Here is a 23,030-nt window from a genome sequence, read left to right on the forward strand (position 1 = left end):
GCCTAATCCATCTATCGTCTGTAACGCTTAGATTCAACTCTCAATGCCTGATGGTTGGTGATATAAATGCTAATTACACTCCATTTAGCTGACGCTTTTATTCAAAGCAACTCACAATGCCCATCTTCATTGTTGGCAATGTCTAGGGGAGCAATTTGGGGTTCAGTATCTTGCCGAAGGATCCTTTGAAATGTTGACTGCAGACCTCGGAATCCATCCTCTAACCCTCCTATTGGTAGAAAACCATTTACCCCCTTATCCATTGCGGCATGAGCTGCCTCTTCCCAAGTTTTGCAGTTGGAGTGGTTGCCAAGGTGACTTCTCATCATCCTTCCTGTCAGAACAGGCAAGAAAAGCAGCAGGGCAGTAGCACCAGGTGTGGTGTTATACACAAGTTTGTGCTGTTGCTCGCATTCTTTAGCAGCTATACCAAGCTGCTATTGGCACCTGGCTTCTGTGAAGACAGCGTCTGCTATGTGATTGCTGCAGTCTTGGCACAACGGTGGCCTCTGTCTGGCAGAGACCACGACCTTTTTTGACCTGTAAGACAGTTAAAGGCATGCTGGGCGTTGTCTATATGTGAGTGCTAGGTGTAAGGATATGCTAGCCTCTGATTCAGAGCTGTGAAGAGTCCAAGAGCTTGTTTGTTGGCACGGAGCAGAAATGTCTTGCTTCAATGTCTCACTCCCTGAATTATTGCTTGCATTGATTTATTTACTTGGTAGAATGCCTTGGACCAGAGAATATAATTAACAAAGATTGAAGTGCAGAGACATTGTAACAGTATGCAATATGTCTGTTTTGGTTTAAAAAAATGCCATTGACATACATATCCCTTACAACTGGATACAAATTGGATATATTAAAGGTTTATACAGCCTTCCTTAGGGCTGCATGGAGGCCTGTGGTTTTAAAAGCTGCAATGTAACTGCAGTAGAATACATTTGATACCCTGAACTGGCTACTTTCCAGATCTGCCCAAATTGTCCCTAAGCTACACACTGATCTTCAGGGTTAATACCAAAGGGTCTGCTCATCCAACTAAACGGCGAAGCAGGATAGGAGGTCTGCAAACCTGGTCTAAATACTGTGTTCATGTCATGTCAGGTTAAATTAAAATGCAAAACCCCATCTGGAAGAAACGCTCAAGTCAGCCAAGGTAGAACACTCCGGCAGTTCTCTCAGATATCTCCCGTTCCATTCGCTATACTGCAAACGTGTGTCAACAAAGACGGAAACATTTCATTTCATCTACTGATGCTCTAGGGGAAATGTGATCAAAATGTAAATTATCAGCCACCTTGTTAACAATACATATGTTCACGAGAAGAAATCCTTCACACGTACTGAAGTATTGGTAAACATTCTGACTGCTTATCGTTTTTGCATTCCTCTCTCTATTATACACTTTTTCTACTGAAATTAGCAGGATGTAGGTTTTTTAAAGACTCCTCTTCCCATTGACAATAGACCAGAATACCTTACTTTTATTTCTTTTGAAATGTTTTAAATGATGCATCATGTTTGATGGCTTTGTGAAAAGTATAAAATCAGTATGTTTTGTACTTTATTCAACTCTAATATTTTTAGATACCACTGACTATTGCAGAGTCATCCACCCTGGGAATGTATTCCAATTGTAATCTTTAACATTAAGGCAAGCCAGTGTTATTGGGTCATAGTTGGTTTTTTGTTATAGTGGGAGGCTTTATAGATACCTTAAAAGGAAACCAATTTGAAAACACTCTCATAAAGTTCTTGCAAACAAGTAAAGTATGATAGCAGTGAGTTGTTGTATCTTGTGAGAGCTATGGATTGTATTCATTGGCCACAGTCTCCAAGAATAAAGAAAAGGGGAATTCGTAGAGAGTAAAATAAATGTACTAAAAGAGAGGGTCAGGTAAATATATACTTTTTTGAATTCTGTTCTTTTGAAGGTTTGTTTGTGTGTTTGGTACAAAAATACAGCACAAGGACTTCCTTGAACTTCCTCTAAAAGTAAATCTGTGCAACTTGCAATTGGAGATTAAAGAAAGAGAGACCAAAGTGCTGAGGAAGAACAAGTATTTCATTGCAAAAACCTTACCTTCTCTTCTTTTTTAATGCCTCAAAGACCCAGCAGTGTATACTACGAACTTGGGTATAATACTCTGGTCTTTTCACAAGTCAACCTGAAGCTTCAAGTGTTTTTATAAACCATGTTTTTCAAGCCCTAGCCACATTTGAATTCCCTTTAAATCCAGAGGCACAAATGCACTGAGCTGTATACTGTAGCACTTTGCATCGTTATACAGTATCTTTTGTTGAAAGCGTTAAGGTTAAGATATTTTAAAGGCCAAGCCTACCAAAAAGCAGATGTGATGCATATTCTCATACTTTCTTTGACAGTAAGGAAGACTTTACATTTACTGCAGTATTTACCACGAATAACCACCATTCATTTGACTAAATTGGGCAGGTGTTGACATTAATGTAAATTAATTCTAATTTTAACAAATGAAATTAAGTAAATAATGTCCTTTTCTTTTGTAGTGTATGCAGATGCACCCAACCTTCCAAAAGCCTATAATCGTAAAGTTGCAATACATTTTATTAATTGCTCACTACACACACATATTTTTTAACTGTAAGGTCTAAATGATAGAACAAACCACATATCTTCTTCCTCTGCCAAAAACGATAATATTGGCTCATTAAATGCTGTTCACACATTTTGGATTTGTATCACTCTTTATATCTGCTATATCTCGAGCAACATCTGCTTTTGTGTTCACTTCCGATAGCTATCTCATGATCAGTCTGTTATTTAAATATTTATGTATTTATTATCACGGATTTATCTACAGCAGAGAGAGGCGGTCCTCCCTAAAGGGCCTCAAATTAGTTTCAGGGAAGGCTCATTGAATGGAATCTGAAAGAATAAGACATTAGTTATTACATGTGTTATCAAAATGAGATCATGTAGAATAGCTAATATGTGTGATTTGGTAAGAGATAATTTATTGTACAGTTTTCCACTTTCCTCAAGTAAAAAATGGCGTAAAATTAGGACGTTGTTTATTTTTCAGTTTTTGGTGTATTCTGCAATAATGTTGTAGCAATATTAAGCTATCCCGAATCTAATGCAGACTTACCATGGATTTGAATACCATATTCATGATCCCTAGAGGCATAAAGGAAAGGAAGCCAAAGGCGGGGTGGGGGCAAACTCTCTCTGAGGGGAGTCCTGCAGTCAACCTGGTCTCACCAGAATGCGTGACTCCACCACGACTCCTTAACACCGCAGTGCGTGGTGGAGTCACGAACTTTGCTACATTTACGTGTCTGCACCACACAAACAACCCCAATGTAAAGTGAATGAGGCTCCTTTGTCGTGGTGCACACACGCATTTCTACAACATCCAACATTGAGCTTTTATTCTATAAAACGTTTTTAAAATCTACTTTATAGCTTGTAGTAACTCACGGGAGGCTTCTTTTATTTTATTTGTGTTCATAATAATTTTATTTTTCGTCAGAATGTATTATGGTGCATTATTCACCAATTTTTGTTCTCAAAAAACAGTGCATTGTGTGTAATACAACTGTGATTTTTATTAAATTAGTTAGTTTTTAAGGAAGGCCAGAGCTTCAGCTGTGTCAAATAGATTGTTCCCTTTAGTTAACGTTATTTAAAAGATAATTATATTCCTATTTGATCAAGTCCCCTTTATTGTATTACGGAGAGCAATGTGAGCGTCCATTCCCATTGGATAACGGAGGATTTTACACCCGGAAGTAAGTATTCTCCTTACTGTCGATTGATTTTATTTACAGTGATATCTGCACTACTCATCAACTCAAAAACACCGGATTATCCTTGTTAATTACACAACATTGATTGGTTTAAATTGTGTACAATGCTTTTGGATTTTCCCCTTTCGATTCGGAGAAACAAATATTTTTTCGTAGTGTGTGGTTGGCAGAAGACACTACACTACCCAGAATCCTCAGCTATGGGACTACACCATGTGCTTAGAACGTGTCCTACCCCCCCCCCCCCCCCCTCCCCCTCCCCCTTAGGTCACAGGCTCCTCCAACAGTGCAACACAATAAAACAGATACACAGACAAAATAGTGCAGTAAATACAAAAAGAAAAATAGTAAAAAGTGAAATAGTGCAATAAGAGTCATACAAGTGATTGGAATATGATATATTAGATAAATAATTTCTAAGTAGCAGCCAGATTAATGTTATGGATGTTGTTTCAAAGTTCAGGTGTTTAATAGTCTTATGGCCTGTGGGATGAAACTGTCCCTGAGTCTGGTGGTTTTAGTCCGGATGCTGCAGTACCGCCTGCCAGACGGCAGCAGACAGAACAGTTTGTGGCTGGGGTGATGGGGGTCTTTTATAATCCTGAGGGCTTTCTTTAAGGTTAACCTGGTATTTTTACTCCACTACATTTATTTTAGTTACTTTACAGATTTGGATTAATGATGTGAAATATAAACAACCCTTACATCAGACTTTAGTTACACCTGAGTAAAATTCAGTGAATTCAGCCAACAATCAGGCGAGATATTTGGTAGTGGGTGCTTGAGAAGGCTAAATATTTATCTGCAGATCTCTATAAAGCATATTCATTACTCGTTATTCTCTACTAATAGTTAATTAAAAACTGTATATAATGGCTATTTTGCACATCCCTTTCAAGATTTCAAGATTTTCTAAGGTTTATTGACATATCATATACACAACTACGGTGTAGTTATGCAATGAATGAAAAACTTGGGTCACAGGTTCCTCAACAGTGCATTACAAGACATCTATCGATATCTGTGTACCTCCACCATTAAACATATTCTGCACATTTCTTATACTATCTACATACATCTTATAAGAGTATAATTAATATGTATAATATCAGTTCAAATAAGTGCTTCAACATAGTTAACATTGCAGGAAAGTTGATTGTCAAGTTCCAAAACAAACCATGCAATATATTAGACGTTAAGTACTTTGTCAGGCTTAATATCTGTAGATACCCCCAAAGCTTTTTTCTTATTTAAAAGAAGACCTTAACCTAAAGTATTCTTTAATGTTTAAATAAAGCCTTATTAGTTTGTCTGTTTTGCACATCCTCCTATCAGGCACTAAACTGTTTTATTGTAGAGATCACTTACAGTATCTTCTTGATATTTTCTATTCTATATTATTTATATCATTGACCTTCCACTGTCCCACTATATTAAGAGTATGTACTCTTGTTTTCATCAAATATAACACATTCAAAAGTGCTTTACAAAAATGAAAGACATTAAGAAAAAGGCATTTTAAAACAGTCATTAAAAAGCAACACAATCTACCTGCATTGCAATTACTCTAAACGTGTAATAACGTGCTTTAACCAGTAGGAGGTGCGGGTTAAAAAGCTGTCAAGTTTACAGTGTTAACAAAATAAAATATACTGCTGTTTCTGGTTTAGTTTACGACGGATATATTCTGTTATTGTTTTGATATTTGTAACACAAAAGCGATGTAAAAAACCCACAGCAACACAGAAAAGATGGTCTTAACTTGACCCAGCGGTCTAGTAGTTCATAAAAAACAATAATATCAAAACAAATTATTACTACTAAGTTAATTGTGAAATTAAAACAGAACGGTAAAAGAATAGTTTCCGGTCTATTCTGAGGCCTGATCTCTGTAGATAAATAAAGAACTACGACAGATGTGTAATGTTTAATGCAGCCAAACCATTCATTACAATGCATTCATGTGATGACTTTCAAAGAGTAAAGCAAGCACTGCTGAATAAAGTATAATTTTATCTTTTACGAAACGTTTTTTTCATATGGAATGCAGTTGGAGGTCAACCAATCACAGAGCTTGAGGCAAAGCGGAACAATAGCTGAGGATTCTGGGTAGTGTAGTGTCTTCTGCCATCCACACACTACGAACAAATATTTGTTTCTCAGAATCGAAAGGGGAAAATCCAAAAGCATTGTACACAATTTAAACCAATCAATGTTGTGTAATTAACAAGGATAATCTGGTGTTTTTGAGTCGATGAGTAGTGCAGATATCACTGTAAATAAAATCAATCGACAGTAAGGAGAATACTTACTTCCGGGTGTAAAATCCTCCATTATCCAATGGGAATGGACGATCACATTGCTCTCCGTAATACAATAAAGGGGACATGATCAAATAGGAATATAATTATCTTTTAAATAACGTTAACTAAAGGGAACAATCTATTTGACACAGCTGAAGCTCTGGCCTTCCTTAAAAACTAACTAATTTAATAAAAATCACAGTTGTATTACACACAATGCACTGTTTTTTGAGAACAAAAATTGGTGAATAATGCACCATAATACATTCTGACGAAAAATAAAAATTATTATGAATACAAATAAAATAAAAGAAGCCTCCCGTGAGTTACTACAAGCTATAAAGTAGATTTAAAAAACGTTTTATAGAATAAAAGCTCAATGTTGGACGTTGTAGAAATGCGTGTGTGCCTCATTCACTTTACATTGGGGTTGTTTGCGTGGTGCAGACACGTAAATGTAGCAAAGTTCGTGACTCCACCACGCACTGCGGTGTTAAGGAGTCATGGTGGAGTCACGCATTCTGGTGAGACCAGGTTGCCTGCAGTCATTCTTTGAAACCCCTTTCTCTGGCCTTTGTATCAATGCTGAGGGTACGACACCGACTTAGCCTTGTGAACTGCATACATCCACTTTTCTTGTCTGACTGATGTCTTTTCACCGAGCCCTTGTCAATGAATAGTCAACATGGCACCTCTGTGTTCTAAATTCTTTTTTAAAAGGCCCTATCTGATGTAGGACTGTGTGACCCGAATGCTAACAATCCTCCTCTTAATGCAACACTGCAGTCTTCAGTCTCCTTGCCTGAAGCAGTAGAAATATTGATTATCTCTCAAAGAAAACATTAGTCTTGAATTTGTTGTCTTTGTAGGCTTTCATGTTAAAGATGACAACCCACCGTCTTTACAGTTTTTCTGTGTCTTCAACCTTGCTTAACTTGACTCACAGTGACACTTACTGCAGTGTATGCTTAGTCCCACACGGACAGACGGGACTCATCGGGTAGCAGGAGAAATTGAGGTCACCAAAGAGAAGTTTTAGGCTACCAGCTGGGTCTCTTACAAAACTTTTTTTCTCCCACTCCCGTTCCTGCCCACCTCTTATGAATAAACATGCCGCGCGTCCCGAGAGGGCCTTGATATGAAGGTGCCCAGATGGAAAACCACCAACTCTTTTTTGTTCACCTTCAGGAAACTTGCTCACTCTAAATCGTATGCTCCAGGCTGTGCCGTGGGATCTCTGAAGTCTCCACTGCTTGCATTAAGGACGACAAATGTCAGACTTAAACCAATGTTATCTTTAGGGCAGTGCCAGAAAATGAACATAAACAAATCTCTTCCTTAATGAACACTATGTATAAAAGAAACAGCTTGGAGTTATTGGAAGCTAAATTTGGACACTTTGTTAAAGTATATGGCTTGGCATTAGGCCTTAGATGCAAAATAAGAGCTTCATTCTGATGCCAGGCTAAATCAACGTCTGTTCACTCAAAGTTCATACAGTCACCATTTTGCTCTTTGCCAATGGAAGGGAGACATAAAAAAGCATTTGTTTTTGTTGTGGGGAACAGTCATGACAAAATCAATGAGCAGAAATATAAATAGTTGTCACTTCTGAGCTCTAGGGTTTGCATCCTGCTATTTTGAGTGAAGGGATCTTGCTGGAGACTGTAACATGATGGCAGCTGTGTCATCAAAGATCACCGATAGATTGAAGCCAACTCAACATGGCTGTCTCAAAGCGAATGTCAGCAACCCAACCTTGACTATATATAGTACAGGATATTACATGATTTAATGATAAAATACGCCCAGTTATAATGTGCTTCAATTCCACACTGAATGTACTATTGCATTTCCACCGCCGTTATAGTGTCTTAGTTTTTGTATAATAATTGCCTTCAAATTTAAACTGGTAATGGCATTTTATTAAAGTTAAGTCATCTTTATTCTTCTGTTGTGCCAAGAGAACACACTCTATGGCTATATATGTACCATAAATGTGCTTTATGGCTATGAAAATGATACTTTAATTACGTGGACGAGGACAACTAGTGTATCATAATTTGCACTTTTCTGTGCAGAGTGTGTCATTGCAAAGAGAAAATGCAGCCATTTTGGTGGGAATAACCAAATAGATCATCAGCATTAGGTTTTATGAGTTAGACACTGCTGATAAAAACATCCTAATCTATGCTCCGTTTTCATAGCAATGATAGTATTGTCATTACTTTTTAATATATAATTATCTGCCCACTCACATACTATTTTCCTGCCCTTCTCAGTGCACATATTGCAAAAGTAGGAAACATGCAATTAAATGGGAGTTAGGGTGTATGTAGATCCACAGTAACACATTATGATGATATAAAGAATTACCAGAAATGCAATCCAAAAATAATATAGCATTTTCTGTGTACATATATTTAGGGAGAGGATATGTAGGGTTATTTGTATATCTATATTTGTTTTATTTAAAGAGAAAAAGCCATTCTGCTGTGTTGAGTTTTTTTTCATTTTTGTTGTCAGTACTAGACTGGCAATCAGATAACCTTATATATTATAAATATTTAAAACATATCTAATTGCCTTCATTTTCATTGACATAAGTGCAGAAACCTTCATCAATAAGTGTTTTTGTTATTGATTTTGTATGGCAGATAGTACTGTGAGGTTGTTCTCTGTATATTCTCTTCGTCTGAACTAAAATGCAGTAAACAATTCTCCTGCTGAAATTCTTATTAAAGGCGCCCTTTTATGCACATGTTCAGGCTTCATAATTGATTTAATTCCTCTAATGCAGTGGTTCTCAAAGTGGGGGGCGCGCCCCCCCCTGGGGGGCGCAGAGGCATGACAGGGGGGGGCGCGAGAGACCAGGAGGAAAAATGGTTATTAAAAAAGAAAATTTGAAAAGTTATTGATTCGAAAATAATATGATACAGTACAGTACTATTACGTCTGGGTTTTTGTGTTTCATTAAAGCTCGGCTCTGTGTGTGTGTGGAACAAGCCATTTTGTGTGCGTGCGCGAGCGAGAGAGAGAGAGAGCACACCGGTACCGGAGATCGTTGTTGTTAGCTTCTGGTGCTAGCGAGCTACGCTAACGGATATAAGGAGCTTTTTCAACAACAAAGTGGAGTAGAGTCCTCTCCTGTCAGACTGAGAGACTCAGTGAGCTAAAGGACTCTCTCAGTGTTATCTCAGTGGGTCTCAAACGTTTTGGTCACCATTAATGTAAACAATTATTTCCGAGGCACACGTTTATATGATCATTATAGTTATAAAAAAATAAGAGAATAAATGAAAAACTGGTATGAAATACTATATGACATTAAAAAAAGAATAAAGTTTAAAAGGGGAGTGATTTGTAAAATATCCATAAAGAAAAAGTAAATCTGTTTACAGTTCTGTTTTAAATGGGTGTTGAGAGATGTATCCATAGATCTCTTCATTTTGCTCTCAAACTGCACCAGATTGATGCTTTTAACTTCAATATTTAAAAATCTTCCCGGGGGAGCTTGCCCCCGGACCCCCCTATGTGAGGTCCACACACCACCTATAAAAATAGCACTTTACCCCTGCTTACACCTATATGCCGTGAGCTGATTATCGAGCCTTCATTGTAACTGTCGCGGCTACACTGTGTATTTGCGTGGGGATTGTTGCAGTACAAAATTCCACTGTAGCGACCGGTACATTAATGGGAAACCCTAAATGTTTGAGCACCCTCTATGAAACGTCAAGCTACCCCACAGCACCCCCAAAATAAATCTCTGGCGCCGCCACTGAGCCTGACTATTTGTGTTGGGGGGGGGCCCGACTTTTTTTCTTTCTCCAAAGGGGGGGCCTGACAGAAAAAGTTTGAGAACCACTGCTCTAATGTGACATGTTTACATGCTTTAATGTTCAAAAAGTGTTTATTTTTTCTCATACTGCCTGTGCTGCAGCACCTCTTTTCACCCTCAGTCTGAAACCAGAGCCCAGTCTGCTCTGATTGGTTAGTTGGTCGGCTCTGTTGTGATTGCTTACATATGCCCCGCCCCTTAGCCACATACAAAGTGTTAGTGCAGCAATAGCCAATAGAAGCGTGAGTGTAACATAGTGATGTCACAGGCAGGGGGGGAGTGTGAGGGAGAGGAACTCCCTCTGGAGGGAACTTTGGGATTTTAGCCTTTGCAATCTAGATACATGCACAACAACGTATAACACAGTACAGGAAAGGAACAATTCAAAAACACATAATAAGGCCCCTTTAACATTGCGAGCATGACATGCAGTTCACAGCGTCTTTAACACTGGTGACATTTAGCCAACACATTAAGAAATACTCTGGTATTTTTATCCCTGACTGACTCAACCCGAACCATTGCATTCATCATTAACAGCCTCATTTATTTAATGGGAACTTGACATTTACTGCCAAATCAGTCAGCAAATGAGAGCGGAAAACCTTCTCACACAGAAAACAGGTCAGTTTGAATATCACAAACAGAAAACTATAGACATAATATTTGCTTTGTTAATCTTCTATTCTATAAAAGGCAGTTAAGCTAGTTCAGACGGCTCGTAAAAACACATATCCAGAGCTCTACACTAATATAGTGTTCTGTTAAAGCTCTCTCGCATGTGCTCACTTTATCATTGCCAATGAAGGAGCTACTTCACTGCTCGCAATACAAACATAGCTGCCACAGTTATTGCTTGCACTCTGTTCTATTTCATCCCCCTGTAGGCTCTGATTTCCCTCCCAGTGGGGAAGTTTGTTGCGCCCTGATCTCTTTCCTATCTCTTTGTGTTAAGCTTCAAAGTGTGTTCTCCCTGGAAAGGAAAAAAAATGTATCAATGTTCTGCATCAACCATCTAATATCTACTCTAAATTTGCTCCACGTGAGTCGTCTGAATGAACTTTAATTCTCTTGGTGCGTTTCTGCGATTGTTACAAATTGAAGACTTGAACAAAAACCAGTCTCTGTGTTTAACTTGGAATGGAAACTATTGATGCATCAATCAAAACTTCAACAGACGTGTCTTACCTGCACATTGCTTGCTTGGTTTTGTCCCACACTTCCAAAGAGTAATGCAAGTAAAAGTGTGTATATGGTGGCTGAAAGGTGCAAACGCGTTACAACAGCACAAAATATTTTCATAAGGATAAACAAGCTGCAGTTTATGAAAACATTAGACGTTTCGACCAGTGAAGTCTGGTGAAGGTGTTTCACATTTTAGTTTTTATATTTGCATCATTTTTGAAAGAGCCGTGCGTTTTTCCTAATGGAAGTCTTTCGGGCCGTTGTTGCACGTTTGCACGTGTCAGCCACCGTACATATATACTTGTTATTTTACTTGTTAGTGGAGTTATGGAAAGGTTAGTTTGAAGATTTGAGTCAAGAATGCAAATCAAACCGTAAGACGCACAATTTTGATTTTCAGTTTCCTAACAAGCTATTGTAAGTGGAAGCTTAAACTTAAGCCAGTGACTCTTAATCTCACCCACTCTGATCACGACAGTGTATGCAAATTGACTCAGCCGTAGCTAATTAGCATCAAATCTGGCCAAACAACAATAAGAAACTCTTGGCTGTATAGTGGTTAATATGCTCCACATGCTGGTATAATTAACAGTTGCCAAATGTGGTTTGTAAAAGAAGGAAACATTTTGTGTTTGGCAAAAATATGGATTGGACTTTGTGTTTTAACCTGTTAAGCCCCATTCCCAGTGAAAACCACCCTTGAATGATGGGATAGTAGACTAAAAGCTTTAGAAATCCAAACTATAACATATAATAAGTACCCTGTATCAAGATTGATGCAAAACAAGTGACATTTTACCTTTTTAGAGAGGTTTAGCAAAAAAAAAACACCTCTGGGTCATTTGGGTGGAAATGGGTGTATTTGCCGTTTCTCTGGAACCCATTGGTCAATTTTGATGATTGACATCTCTTTTGAACCGTTAGAGCCAATATAATCGAAGGGGAATTTCCACATGCACACACACTTTACCATTGAGAAATGAGAGCTATGCGCACGCAGTTTGCCCAAAGTGCTCTGAAATCTGAAAACTGAAAACTAGTTTTATTGCTGATGGATTATCAGAAATCATTTAAAAATGACACAGACACATTGGATTAACCTTCAGCAGCGTTTTTATCGTTTTAATGCCATTGAAGACAACTTTTGATCAGAAAACAACAAAGGTAATTGCCGTGTTGGCTACCTAATGCTACGTAGTGTGATGTCTTTGTTAGCTTCTCATGTCGCGAGTTCGGATCGGTCAGTAATGATACCAATACCTGTCGAATCTGTGCATTCTCAGCTTGCTAATCGATATCTTGTTCGTGCAGATACAATAAGTAATAAGGGTATTTTAACGTGAGTTCTGTGCTAAGTGTGTTAGCATTTTTTCGCTCAGGGCTAATTCAGAGCCTTTGTTATTACCCTTATGTTTTGTTTTGCTAAAAATGGTTAATATTTTCTGATAGCTGAGTTTCTTCCCGTTAAGTGGGTATGACACATTAATAGGTTTTTAAATGTTAAGAAGCCCTCAGACGCTGTTTCTTGCAGATGTTGCGATTTTTCCCCCACCCGCGGGGGAATGGGACTTAACACTATAACCGCCAGAGGTCGCTGTATACCTAAAACCGCCAACGGGTCACATTTACCCGCTATTGATTTTCAAGGTACAATGTTCTTTTATTTATCATACAGAACAGTGAGTTTTGATCGCACAGGGATGAAACTTATACCAATAGAATCTGTGGACTCTCAGCTTTTCATATGATATAGTTTGTGCAGATAGCATGAAGTATAAAATATCGCTACCAGTGCTGATCTAAACGCTTGGTGTTAGACTTGTGTTTTGTTTAGGTACAAATCTCTCTATCTCTCTCTCTCTATCTATCTATAACTATCTATCGATCTATCTGTAATGTTCTGTTCTATGGACATATCGTTGTCTACATAAACAGACGACGCAGTAGACAAAAGGCGTTGCTATAGCAACACGTCATGTTTACGCTGCATTTTCAATGAGGTAAATATTACCCGCTGGTGGATATAGGTATAAATGGCAATGTTTTGGGCGATTTTTTCAATCTCACTTCATATTGACCATTTTTTACAACAGAGGGTGCTACATAACACACTTTCAGGAAAAGTCACGGACTGGGAGACTTCAATATGTTATTGAAAAAAAGTTACATACAATCAAAAAACAGCTGCGGGTAAAATTGACCCATTGGCGGTTCTAGTGTTAACAGGTTAATGTGTCATACCCACATAACGGGAAGAAACTCAGCTATCAGACAATATTAACTATTTTTAGCAAAACAAAACATAAGGGTAATAACAAAGGCTCTGAATTAGCCCTGAGCGAAGAAATGCTAACACACTTAGCACAGAACTCACGTTAAAATACCCTTATTACTTATGTATCTGCACAAACAAGATATCGATTAGCAAGCTGAGATTCCACAGATTCTACAGGTATTAGTATCATTACTGACCGATCCAAACTTGCAACATGAGAAGCAAACAAAGACATCACACCACGTAGCATTAGGTAGCCAACACGGCACTATGTCTTACCTTTGTTGTTTTCTGATCAAAAGTGGCAATGGCATTAAAACGATAAAAACTGTGCTGAAGGTTAATCCATAGGTTAAACCAATGTGTCTGTGTCATTTTGAAATTATTTCTGATAATTCATCAGCAATAAACCTAGTTTTCAGTTTTCAGATTTCAGAGCGTAAGATTTTTTTTTGGGCAAACTGCGTGCGCATAGCTCTCACTTCTCAATGGTAACGTATGTGTGTGTATGTGGAAATTCCCCTTCAATTCTATTGGCTGTAACGGTTCAAAAGAGATGTCAATCATCAAAATCGACCAATGGGTTCCAGAGAAACGGCAAATACACCCATTTCCACCCAAATGACCCCAGAGGTGTTTTGTTTTTGCTAAACCTCTCTAAAATGGTCAAATGTCACTTGTTTTGCATCAATCTTGATACAGGGTACTTATTATATGTTATAGTTTGGATTCCTAAAGCTTTTAGTCTACTATCCCATCATTCAAGGGTAGTTTTTACTATAAGTAATGGTTTATTTTTGGACGGACACTATAATTTACATTTTTTACTATGTTTAATCTGAATTTACTTTAAAATAAAAAAACATCTATATCAATTCGGACTCTTCTACATCCAACATCATTGCTTTGAGAAAAAAGATTATTAATTTACCCCTTTTAGAAGGGAAGTTATTGTCATTTGTTCTGGGAATGTCATTTTTGAGCCTGAGACCTGAAAAACAGGCTCAGGGCTTCACAGGTTAAGAGTGTTTTGTTTCACATAAACGATGTAGAAGATTGCCCAAATGATCCCTTCAGGGAGTTATACTGTACAGTACCTAGCGGTTATTGAGCATTGTCAAAATCTCACAGTTAAACCGCAAAGCACATCTTATCATCGTTTTAAGCTTGTCACATTAAAAGCTCTGAATTGAGACCTCCAGGATTCAGAGATGTTAAACAGCTACTTTAAAATGTCACAATTACTTTTGAGGAATACGTCTAAATAAATGTGGGATTACTTGTAGAATATCTGCAGAAAACCAGGCAAAGACGCAACCATTATACTAATTCAATATAAAAACTGCATTATTTGATCGGAAAATGAACATGAATTCATAAAAATGCTTAGCCCCATAGTTAGGGTTAGGGTTAGAGTAACCAAATGCCTTAAAACATTGTAACCCTAACCCTAACCCCCTAACCCTTTCCAACAATATTTTGAAGAACCTTTCTTGTAATGCGGTAAAAATTATGACACCATGCATATAATCCCTCATAGTATGTAGATGTATCACATTTAAAATGTCAAAATGCCCTTCTCATTCTGAATACATCCATAATCAAACTTATCTAAAAAGGCAACAAAAATACAATAACACAGATACAAAAATATTTGCTGTCACCGACATGGGTGATAGATGCTGAAATGCTTTGCTTAAATACTATGTTAGTGTTCCCTAGCTTTCAGTTTAAGTTTACTAACCTCCTTACAATGGAAGCATTTAAAACGAATACATCCTTGTTTCCTTATTGAATAAACACATGATACATATTAGCTCTGTTTTGAAAAAAACCAAAGGATAGCAAGCTTTGTGGGACATATCGGAAAGAAGAGCGAACCCACATGGTTTCAAATTGCTTCCCATAGAGCACAGTTGGTTGTGATTAAATATATGATTGGAATTTCAATCTGTGGCACTCCAACTCACTTCAACAGAAAATTGTCAGCAAAAGAATCCGCTGAATGTTGCAGTGATGAGGTGCGGCTGCCTCTCTGCTTTGACTGGCTCTCTAATGCATTTGATTTGAAAATATTTAGATATTTTTCTGCCACGTTAGGGTAATCTGCATGCAGCGATCATTTCCATGTCATATCACAACTTGTCAAAGGCGATGTGTTTGCCCTCTGCGGATAACGCACTATTTTCTTTTTAAAGCTATTTGTGTATTTAAATTAGATACACTGGCTGTGAAGTAGCTGAAAAACAAATTACTGACATGGAAGTGAGAAAGCCCTGCCTCCCCGGTTTATCTTCTTTGGTAAACACACCTTAATCGTTTTTTCTCTAATGGTCTTTGACGCTCTGACGGTAAAATGGTAAAGGAAACATACAGTTTTCCCTTATTTTCTAATGATGAAATCCTCTCAAAACGAAACAATGTCAAACACGCGACATCCCTCCCACCCACTGTCTCCGAACAACATTCAATTATCTCACTTGATTAACTTTTTATTACGACAACTCAAACAAACAAACCCTTTTCTCCAGAGTGGAGGAGCCTGTGATAAGTGCTGCTCTTGTTTCTAAATGACTAGCAATGAATACAGCTCAATATGTTTTTAGTGTCTCTCAGTAGGTTGAAAATGTGCTGCCAAACCAACCTTGTAGACTGTAACATATTAGCATATTTATTACATTTTTGCCCCTCTAATGGATGGAACATTTACAGTAAGTAGTCAAAGTGATCACTCTCCTCTCTCCGGTGGTACTCCGCAATGTGCTTTCCTTCTCAGTGTGTTATTATACCTCACTGCAGCCACTTTACCAGAGAAGATGAGGTTGCAATTTTCACAACTGTTTTATTTCATACTTCTGCTTTGGATACAGTTGCATCTGATGATTTAATATTCTTTTGCAAGGAATTTTCCGATGCATACAACTCATGTAATGTTAAATTCTCTTTCATGAGTTGCTTTGGTGTTTAAGGAGTTGAGATTCCAAGTCTTGTTATCCTGGAATCTCTAGTAAGGGAACTTCCAAGCCCCATTACACACTATATAAATAACAGCAGACACTTGCAATCAATATTTCATGCATCTTACTTTGTTGTTCTGCAGTCTGGCAAGATATTGTCACTCATATCGTAACTCTCGCTAATATGAGGAAACAATCTGTTGTCATCAAATCCTATTAAAGCGGATTTTCTTCCTCAGGAGTGGTTCGAATTAAAATGTCATTGTTTGCCGGGAGATTCTAACACCCACACCCATGGTGAGTCTTCCAATATTTAAGGCCATGTCAGACGCCTGGCAGTGCACCAGTTCTCGAATCCCTCCGTGAATTGTGCTTTGAGAGATTAACGACATTTACTGTCACATTTGAGCCCCAGTCTGAGCCATGGGATTACATTTCTTGAAAACTACATGTATATGTGCATGTATCCCTCTATTTTCTAGGGACATTTGTACCTTCTAGACCATCCCGACAGCTTCAAGTCACATCAAAGCTGACACACTTAAGCTTCTCAGATAACTTTCTAAAGCCCTGTCAATAAATGGTGTCACTGCAATCATTGCTCATCTTAAACAAATAATATTCCTGCACATACTTCTGGAGACTGTTGAATGAGTGAACCCCAGGGAATATGTGAACCAATTTCATTTTTAGTGGAATCAATGATTTCTCCTAAAGGATACCAACCACAGCTACAGACCTAGGGAATGAGTAAAGCTCCTGATTAAGAGAAGGGAAATCCACTTATTAAAAGTCCTTGAGGAAACCATGGGTCTACCTTCTGGGTTAGGGTTGCTTCTTACTTTGGTCCCTCATTAATAACATTAATGACTGTATTGACTGCAAACGCAATTTCAGGGAAAGACTGACAGACTTTTCAAAGGCAAAGGCCATGGCCATCCCCAAATGGCAGCAATAATTGGGCCCCATGGGGCGATCTGACTGTTAGCCTTTGGTTAGTCTTTTCTTGCCCATGGTGAGGATTTTTGTTTGTATTGGCAGACCAACAGTGTCACACTCCACCGTCTGTGGCCAAATATGGATGGTCTGTAAAACTTCTACTCGAGTGGTTTGCTGAATAAATGTGAAATGACCCCAATATGCAGAAACTCAGTGTTGCCGTATACTTTTGACAATGATATGAATAAATGTTAAAGTTTAACTCATATTTCAATCCTCCTTACTTGTCAGGTAATATATAAACTATGCTAATTCTGCAACGGTTTTGCATATGTTTCCATTTTTCTAAAGAGAAATGTTTGGATGTATTTGTGAAAAATAGCTTAGGGTGTATGCCCACCTAGCTCTTTAGGAGTGGTTGTTTTTCTAAGTCTTGAGCATCTCGCCCAGGTTTAGTTCATGTGGTTTAATGTGAACACAGCTGTAGCAAGTGGGCTGAGATTGCCTCGAGAAGGGTGGTCTTGGCTCTCCTCAACTTGAACTCTGGTGCGATTTGTTTCCACTTTCCAGCAGAACACACATTCCATGAATCTGAAAATCTAGGCTTATAAAGATAATCTTTTGAAGTTTACCTGATGCCCCTTCAGAAAGAAAAACAAGTTATTATAATATGTGCATTGTGTTCTAGTCACAGTCTAGACATTTGTTTGAGCTAGATATTTTGGTATTTAATTAATAGTGGCATAATAACAACACACGCCTTTACTGAATTAGGGAAAAAAATAAGAACTAAGAAGTGTTTTGTGATGAATATCTTCCTGAATAACTTTTCTGAACAATGAGCAAACAGCTTGCTCATGCTGGGCATTTGTCTTGATTGTTGACGTGTGAACACAAACAGACCGAGGGACAACAATGCAACAACTCTATGGATTGAGTGAAAAAGAACAAAGAAAAGAAAGTGCTGGTCTGAAAACGCACTGAGATCCAGGCCTGTGGGTGGGCGTCGACCATGTTGATTGACATGTGAGGGCCAGTGTTGCTAGGAGACATGCTGTCAACTTCTTTGGTACACTGCTGACGAAAGCATAATTTCCTGTTTGGCCTATTAAGTGTGATACAAAGTGGGTTTTTCCCCTTGTTTTGAAAGACATCCTAGCATTGATTATGTTTAACGAGACATTCTATGATTAATTTGGTATTTCACACAGAAAGGTCAGCGTTTATCAACACCTGCGGAGCCATTGGCAGCAGCAAAGAGGCCGTAAAAAGCCTTTTGGGGTTTTCTCTTTTCTGTGAGAGTGTGTTATATAGATTTATGTGCATGTAAATTGTTTTAGCAAAGGCCAAAATCCCAAAGTTCATGCCAGAAGGAGTTTCTCCTCAACACACTCACCCCTGCCTAAAACGCCTCTATTGGACTCCTTTTATTACCCTGTAACATAGTGACATCACTATATTGGCCTCAAGCTTTAATTTGCTAGCAGCACAACAAATTGTACGTGATATGTTAAGAGGTGGGACATGTCTGATACATCTTTAAGTGGCTGACCAATCAGAAAAGAGCCGGCCAGCCAACCAATCAGAGCAGATTAGGCTCTGGTTTCAGACAGAGGGTGAAAAGATGTGCTGCAGCACAGGCAGTATGAGAAAAATAAAGACCTTTTTGAACATTAAAGCATGGAGTAGAGGCAGAAAATACAAATATGAACCTGAAAATGAGCAGAAAATGTCCTATATTTAAGTACAATTGTCTAACAGAGACATAATAACATTGCCATTTCCATATTATAGATAGGATTTAAGCAAAGCATATAATAATATAAAAAGCACGCAACAAGGCAGCAGAATCTCCTCTGAGCTTCGCATATTACAACCCACGTTTTTTCAAGGCTCAATTCAGAAACAGATGGAATTAATTTTGTGCAATTGCTGGAATCATTCTGTTGATACATCGGATCAGAGCAAATTAGATTGCAAATTAGACTGAGCTGGCTGTTGTGAATGCATATGCCTCTGTGTTTCACTAACATTTGACCGTGTATTTCAGTAATTCAAACATTTTAGGAATCCCAATTTTCCACATTGTGAGAAAGGTATTGGATATTGTTTACTGTTTTATATCTGTTTGCTCAGCAGCTCATGAATAATCCTGCATGTTCTCTGAACTTCAGCAGTCGCTTCTTTTTCAGGCGAAGTCTTTTTGGAGAAGATAATAGACACATTAAGTATGCTGTTTGTCAAGTTATCTTTGTAGTTACACATTATAATTTGAGTGTTCTCTTACCAAGTGCTTCTTTAACACTTGTATTACTCCTCATCTGCAGGAGAAGGATAATTACGGGTATTTAATGCCAATATGTAATGATATTAAGGAAGAAGAAGCATAGATCAGATCAAATTGCTTTTGCTCGTACACTTTTGCTCGTACAAGTACCTTCAGCATATTTCTTCTAAATGCAGTTCATGCGCCGACCATAGAATCAAGGCTACAGCATGCACTTTACTATCGACTCCGGCTCTCTGAGGTATAGTAGCATCGCATAGCTCAAGATATGTAAAAAGCATCAAGCAGGCTCAGTGGCAGATATACAATCCCTGCAGCTCTTTGTGTTTGCCAAAATGGAAAGCTGATCATCTGGCGTCTTTCAGCAGATATAAGGATTAACTTTGAATATCTTCAGCCCGGCATGTAGCCATTTTGCATACCGCCTCACAACAGGGAAACGTGCAAGTTACCGTACCACGCCATGAATAATAATGCACAGGTCACATGGGGTCCACACAGAAGCTTGAAGGTAAATAAACAGAGACGGCTGCCAGCAGCGTCACTTTTTGACCCACCTGTCAAGGGCTGGCCATTATTATTTTTAAAGTACCTTCTACTGAAAAATATTTTAACCAGGCTGCATTTTAATACCCATTTCTCAAAGTGCTGAATGTTCTCTTTTTTATTGCAAAATATAGAAAGGTTTGCCAAAGTTCATCAAGAGTAGAGTAAATACTTTTGGCTCAAACTTATCAGCAAATGTATACATCACCATTGTTTAGTCTATTTAGTTTAAGACAATTAAGTAAATGTACTCAAGTACCGTACTTAGAGGCGCCTATTATTCTTTTTGGGGTTTTCCCTTTCCTGTAGTGTGTTATATACTGTAGCCCCCAGAGGGAGTTTCTCTCCCACACACCTCCCCCCCATGCATATAACGGCCCAATTTGAATCATTTGTTGAATTCCGTAACGTAGTGACATCACTATGTAACACTTGTCAGCCAACCAATCAGAACAGAATGGGCACTGGTTTCAGACAGAGCTGCTACAGCACATGCAGTATGAGAAAAGAAAACACTTTTTCTAAATAAACGCATGTACACGTGTCACAGTAGAGGCACAAAACACAAACATACATATAAACCTCAAAATGAGCATAATAGGGCCCCTTTAAGTACAATTGTGATGTAATGTATTTGAGGATTACCATTTTATGCTGCTTTATACTCGACTACAATCTGGAAGCGAATATTGTATTTTAATTTATTCAAAAATAGTAAGTAGTTATTTTGCAGGTTCATTTTATTAATGAATAAAATAAAAAAAGTCAACTAATTAATCATGATGAACTACTGTACTATGGATTAAGATACCATGCTGTATACAAGGCATTAAAGTTAGCTTCACCTTACTAGCAAAAATAATGTACACAATAATGGATTACTTATTATAATCCATGTATTATTAAAATATTATTCCGAAAATGGCCATTCTGCATAATGAGTACTTTAGTACTTTAAGTATATGAGAGTACTTTAAGTATATGAGAGTATATATACTTTATTGAGCCCAATTTGGGAAATGGTGTAATACGGCTAATGCATTGTGATGCGTTTTGAATGAAGGTATTTTACTTGTAACAGAGTATTCCTTCACAGTGGTAATATTACTTTTACCTAAATACAAATATTCATGGGCTCTTTCCACCATTGTTTATTTATACTCACTGCTTTTTCCTGCTTCTGGTCTGCGTGAGAATTCAAACAGAATTAGCCTATTTATTTTTAAGCTAGCAAAGAGGAAGCTGTGTGGCCGTCATAAGAGACAGCCCATCACGAACCGGGTTCACACAAAGCCATTGTTTTTCTTTTGATTGGCAGTTTAGTCAAAGTGCATAACAGTCAAAAGAGGCAGAGAAAGTCTGTTTATACCGCGCCATTCAAATGCTAATGTCCCAAAAAGATAGCAGCCGGTGACAATGTAGCCATCGGAGCGGACACATTTTACTGGCATGTGGCTCTTTGTAAGGTGTGTGTAATTTTGATTACGTTCAACCTGGCACCTTTTTCTCCAGCAGTTGCCATCATGATGGATGATTGTTTTTAATGTTTTGTCATTTATTTGTAGAGCTTCATGTGGCTCCACTTGTTTTTTAGGAGTGCTGCCCTCTAGTCCACCCCAATATGTCCAGCAGAATCTCAGACCATTTTACCCTAAAAAACATCCTTGTCCTCTAAATGAGTTTGACATGAGTTTTTCTTTCCCAGCTTGCGGCTGTTGTATACAGAAAATGTCTTTTGGACGGTGCGTTGGATGGAGTGACCTTTAACTCGCACTCAAAATAGCCTATACTATGTCGTTTTTCCTGTTTGGAAAATGTCTATCTTAACCGCTTTTCAGCTGTGACTCTTTGGCCTCTACAACATCATTGAAGGAAAAATGTCAATGTTCGCTGCGTTTTTGAAGTATACTAAGAAAAACACTATCCACGGCAATAACGGAACCAAGAACATTATGGCCAAGGCTGAAAATTAGGGATGCTCCGATCGATCGGTCGCCGATCGATATCGGCCGATATTCACTCTCTGCCGATCGATCGGTGCTCTCTATAACGGCCCGTCCACACAGCGGCGTGCATTGAAAGCTTCACCATTCACTTGAATGGGGTGACGTCACTTTTCGCCGAACTGCATTGTGGGAAGCGAAGCGGAGCTTTGCTGGCGTGGCTCGCTGCAAAAGTTGAGAAATGTTCAACTTTTGAAGCTTCTGAAGCTTCGGTGGAAGCGTCAGCCAATCAAATCCCGTTTATGCAAATCTGCCAGTATAAGCGCTAGCCAATCAAACCACGTGTATGCTGGGAGAGACACACCGCAGGTCATTTCCTCATATTCCAAAAAATGGAGCAAACTTCAACGCACGCCGCTGTGTGGATGGGCCGTAAATGCCGATCCGGAGAGCCGATCACATGATGTAAAATACATGACACTTTTCTCTGTGCGCGGCAAAACAAGCTCGCCAAATGGGCTTCACCAGTCTGGCAGTATTTTATTTTACGACAGTAAAATAGCGGTATGCAACGTGTGTGAAGCAGAAATCCTGCAGCTCCGCCCGCTGTGACGGACAGGTGAGCGGAGCAGAACACACAGAGTTACGGCCCCTACACGCCCCCTTGGCAGTGGGTGTGTCTTGAGCTTGGGGAGTTTACGCGAGCAACGTGACCAACAACCAATCACATGAATCTCTCCTGTCAATTGCATAAAAGGTTTTACATGTCACACTTTATATGATGAACATTTATGACATTAATGTCTATGGTGCTATTTCACGCAACATTCCATGCTGGCTAAATACTGTCTATGCCTGCTAGCTGTCCATTCAAACGAAGTACACTGGATATAAACTCCCCAAACAGGCGAAAACCTACCAGTTTCACCCACTGTCTCTGCCACCTCCCTCCATGCCTG

The 23,030-nt window shown here is 38.5% G+C and overlaps 1 protein-coding gene across 1 annotated transcript in view; it reads left to right on the forward strand.

Moving 5' to 3' along the window:
• lrp1bb (low density lipoprotein receptor-related protein 1Bb) overlaps window positions 1-23,030 on the forward strand; it is a 305,232-nt gene that overhangs the window by 106,025 nt on the left and 176,177 nt on the right. The gene's annotated exons all lie outside the window — the stretch shown is intronic.

Source organism: Trematomus bernacchii, unplaced genomic scaffold, assembly GCF_902827165.1.
Source record: "Trematomus bernacchii unplaced genomic scaffold, fTreBer1.1, whole genome shotgun sequence".
NCBI classification, from domain to species: Eukaryota; Metazoa; Chordata; class Actinopteri; order Perciformes; family Nototheniidae; genus Trematomus; species Trematomus bernacchii.